This window comes from Triticum dicoccoides, chromosome 2A (genome assembly GCF_002162155.2).
Source record: "Triticum dicoccoides isolate Atlit2015 ecotype Zavitan chromosome 2A, WEW_v2.0, whole genome shotgun sequence".
NCBI classification, from domain to species: Eukaryota; Viridiplantae; Streptophyta; class Magnoliopsida; order Poales; family Poaceae; genus Triticum; species Triticum dicoccoides.
In genome coordinates, this window is record NC_041382.1 from 563,948,175 (window position 1) to 563,953,295 (window position 5,121).

Consider the following 5,121-nt stretch of genomic DNA (forward strand, 5'->3'; position numbering starts at 1 on the left):
CCCCATGACCCCCACGTTCCATGACAAAAATTACTGCGCGCAGTAACTCCATGGGAATCCCAACCATCCGCCGAGGCCACAGCGTATCCGCTCGGGCGCCGAGGCGCGGCAGTGGCGGGCCCCTCCTACGGGCCTGTCCCGTCGCGCGCGTAGGCTGGCAGAATGGCCCAGCCACATGTCATCGCATGACAGGCCTAGAACGGGCGGCGGCCTAGAGGCTTAGCCAGCACGCTACTTGGATCCCGCCGCGACGTTCGAAATATTGTGCGAGTCAGAGTTGGGCGAGTCCGACTCCTTCTAGCCGGCCCGGCAGAAGTCAACCAAGAACCATGTGTTGAGCACCCGGAAATAGAAACTGCTGAGGCTTCTCGGCCGATCGTCCGCGGCGCCTCACCAGCTTCGGGGACTACTGCCGGAGTAATGGGCCATGGGTAGGCCAACCCGAGCCCCAGAACCTTCAAAGACATCGGGGCAGGCTGCGCCCCTCAAGACCACAGGACGAAGAGCCGCCTTCTGAGGCGTCGACGGCAAGACGGCCGACTGCCCACTCACGGCCGAGTCCCAGGGACGACTTCAGGGTAAGCCGACTCCTGACTGGCGACTTCCAGAGAAGCCGGCTTTGGGGAGTCGGCCTGCGACTCCAACAAACCCCATGTCCTCATTGGGAGGGACAGGACCGGGGAGTGGCTACAGTAAAGCCCGCTCCCGCCCCTTACCAAGGGCAGGCATGGGCACAGTACGCCGTACCCGGGGAGATCTCCGTGCGGCGTGGCACTGTTGTCGTGTCGGCCCTGACGTCAGCACCACAGGACCGAATCCTGCGCCCACGATGGCTTGTCTGTACGGCCCAGAGAAAGCGGGTCCCACCAGTCAGTGAGACCCCAGGGGACGACAAGTGTGCCGCTAGTCGGCCCCCGGAGTCGGCCAAGCCCTCCCCCGGGGCCCACGCGCCATCAATCAGATGTGATGGAGAGTGGCAATAGTGATCGCCCGCCAGGCGGCGGGGCTGTTGCCATGACTCCATGATCAAGCCTACGTCATCAGAAGCACGGCTACAGTAATCAGCAGCCGGCAAGACCCGCCCGCGGTGGATGCGGCCTGTCGGCTCCGTACCAGACCAGTCGGCGGGGCCCACCAGTCAGCGGGCCCCAGCAATTGGCGGAGAAGACGGAGGCCAGAGGCACTGACGGCTGGGCCCGCATCCAGCCGGATTACCATTGTACCCCTAGGGGGTAGGCCTATATAAACCCCCCATGGCACCCATGCAAAGGGTTGAAATCCATTAGCTCTAGACCAGATCATATAGAAGGGAGAGAGCTAGCCTTGCCCTCTCCTACCTCCAGGAAACAGCTCAAGGAGCAATCGTGTAAACACTTTGCCATAGTGATCATGCGGAGACCCCGCAGAGCAGCAGTAGGGGTATTATCTCCCCGGAGAGCCCTGAAGCTGGGTAAGATTCGCCGGCGTGCATGTCTTCGCCTCATCCCGTTTCCAGGCACTGGTGACATTCTACTCGCCCCCACCATGATAAGCCATCCTTTGGCATATGTCGCACCCAACCCCTGACACAATCCCTTTATATCAGATGTTGAAGAAGACGGATGACTTCGTTTGGAGTGAGGCTGCCAATGAAGCATTTGAAGACTTGAAGCGGCAGTTAGCCGAGCCACTGGTCCTTGCTGCTCCTATTGATAAGGATCCCTTGTTGTTATATGTGGTTGCTAATGCCCGAGCTGTCAGCATGGCTATTGTTGTGGAGCGCAAGGAGGCTAGAAAGGAGTATTCGGTTCAATGGCCGGTTTATTATATTAGTGAGGTGCTTATTGAGTCTAAGCAGAGGTACCCACATTGGCAGAAGCTGGTGTATGGAGTTTTCATGGCCAGCCGGAAGCTCAAGCACTATTTTCAGGGTCATCCTATCACTGTGGTCAGTTCGGCCCTCTTAGGGGATATCATCCAAAATAGAGAAGCAACCGGCCGGATTGCCAAAGGGGGCTATTGAGCTCGGACCTCACGGGTTAAAATATAAGCCTCGCACAACAATCAAATCCCAAGCACTTGTGGACTTCATCAATGATTGGACAGAGTTGCAGGCACCGGAGGAAAAGCCAGATAATACTTATTGGACTATTCATTTTGATGGGTCTAGACAATTGAAAGGCTCGGGGGCTGGAGTCATATTAACTTCCCCATGAGGTGATAAGTTTTGGTATGTTCTCCGTTTAATATTCCCTTGCACTAACAATGCAGCTGAATATGAGACCTTGCTCCATGGTCTTCGGATGGCTAAGGAGATGAATTTAAGCCGGGTTAAGTGCTTTGGTGACTCGGACCTGGTAGCTCAACAGGTGTCTGGCACTTGGGATTCCAAGGATCCACTCATGGTGGCGTATCGACGAGAGGTTGACATGGTAGCTGGTCATTTCAAGGGTTATTAGGTGGACCATATAGACCGGCGAAAAAATAAAGCGGCGGATGCTTTAAGTCGCTTAGGCTCTCAGCGCAAACCGGTGCCACCCAATGTCTTCCTGGATGTGCTACATAATCCGTCCATCAAAATACCAACTGAGGAGGATTTGGCTATTCCTGACCCGGAGGCACAATTAGTGGCGGCTCTTCACGTTATCCCAGATTGGACAGTCCCATACCTGGCATACATGAACCGGGGCGAGTTACCAGACGATGAAACTTTGGCCCGGCAGATAATCCGGCGATCCAAGTCAATGACCATTATCAATGGGGAGCTGCATCATTGCAGCGTAACAGGGGCATTTCAGTGGTGTGTGTCTCCTCAAGAAGGTTGTGAGATTTGCATGAGATCCACGAAGGAGATTGTGGTCACCACACCGGTTCAAAATCCTTGGTGGCTAAGGCCTTTCGTCACGGTTTCTATTGGTTGACGGCTCATGCTGATGCTGAGGATTTGGTAAAGAGGTGTGATGGTTGTCATAAGTTTGCACGCCGCACTCATGTTTCGGCTCAAGAATTAAGGATGATTCCAATCACTTGGTCGGTTGCAACTTGGGGGCTGGATATGGTTGGACCCTTTAAGAGGTCCAAGGACAAGAAGACCCACCTGTTGGTGGCGGTTGATAAGTTTACCAAGTGGGTAGAGGCAGAGCCAGTCAGTAAGTGTGATGCGGCCACGGCGGTTCAATTCATCAAAAAGGTGATCTTCCATTTTGGTTTTCCACACAGCATTATAACTGATAATGGTACTAATCTGTCCAAGGGTGCTATGGAAGAATTTTGTCAATGTGAGCACATCCGGCTTGACGTATCATCAGTGGCTCACCCCCAATCTACTGGTCAAGCAAAGAGAGCCAATCAAGAGATTTTGAGAGGCATCAAGCCCCGACTTATGGTTCCTTTAAAGCGGACGACGGGCTGTTGGGTGGAGGAGTTACCTTCCGTGTTATGGAGCATCAACGCCACACCGAACGGATCTACAGGTTACACGCCCTTCTTCATGGTGTACGGACCAGAGGCGGTTCTCCCTAGTGACATCCGTCATGATTCGCCCCGTGTGGCAGCTTACGTTGAAGCTAATAATGAGAAAGCACGTCAGGACTCACTAGACCTGTTAGATGAGGAGCGTGATCTTGCAGCGGCACATTCGGCGATTTATCAACAAGATCTACGATGTTATCACAGCCGCCGGGTTAAGACTAGAACTTTTCAAGAAGGCGATCTGGTGCTCCGGCTCATCCAGGATCAGACTGATATGCACAAGTTGTCCCCACCTTGGGAAGGACCTTTTGTGGTCAGCAAAAATATGCACAACGGCTCATACTACCTTATCGATGTTCGAGAGCATAACGATTCATGTAAACCGAAGGAGGAGACCCAACGGCCATGGAATATAGCTCATCTTCAGCCTTACTATACTTGAGCCAGAGGCTCTTCTTATGTACATAGTTATGACAATGTAAATATTATGATCAATATAATAAACCGGAGCCTCAGCTGAAGCGGGGTATCTGTTGTTTTCTTATATCATGTATGGTTACATGGGGGCTTCTGTTCATGAAGTGGGGTCCAGTTTTATATAAAAATCACTTGGGGGCTTGGTCATACCGAAACCATTGCTACACCTCTTGATCGGTGCAAGGCCACCAGAAAAATCACTTGGGGGCTTGGTCGTTTTTTGAACCATAGCTACACCTCTTGATCGGCTCAAAGCTAAAAAGAAAAGTATCCTGGAGCCAAAGAGAGTGTTATAAAAGAACAACTCAAACATAGGCACCACCGAGCACAGCTCAAAATATTGCTTGGGGATTCTTTACTTCACAATGAACAAAGAATCTACACTCATAATAGGCTATCAAGCCACGGCTTGGAAGCCTGGTGTATACACCTAAAACCCCGGGTTAGCCTGCTTTTTTAAGTAAGCCACTCTGTCCAGGTAAACCTGGTATAACCCGCCGAACTTTTGACAAGTCAATCTCATAGACCCTGAACTTGCCAAAGTTAAAACGACGATTGGTTAAAGATTGAGGTCCATCTTAAAAGGCTTTGTAAAATGGTTTAACTCAGTGGCCTGGCAGCCGATGAAAAGCATCGACTACAAGTTTTCATATGCTTTTATTTGCCAAGTTTTTCTTTTCTCCTTTGTTGAGATTTATAAATGGTTTTGATAAACCAGCGTTCATTAACCCGGCTAAACTTTCAACTACAAGGTTGGCAGTACATGATTAAGCATAATCCGACGCTTATTAACTTGGTCTAGTTTTGACTACAAGTCACCATTATTATATGTGGATACACTGGTGTTTATTATAACCCGGTACGGTTTTATTATAGACCGACACAACAAGGAAGGAGTTATCAATACTCAAGGTTGGGGTTACCACCCTAAATATACAAAAGTTGGTCAACCAACAGTATGATCTGATATCACAGGTAACGCCCTTTTTAATCTTTGATTATTCTTTCAAAGTATAGCCCGGGTTATCAATCCATAGGCCATATGTTTGGGCATCATGACCCGTCCAGCGGTAAACCACCAGGATGCTTTCAAATTTCTTGTATGCAGGAACAGTTTAAATAACACCGCTACGGATTACATCTTAAAAGTATAGTGGGTTCGCAGTATCAGACAAAATAAGTATGCACGATGGC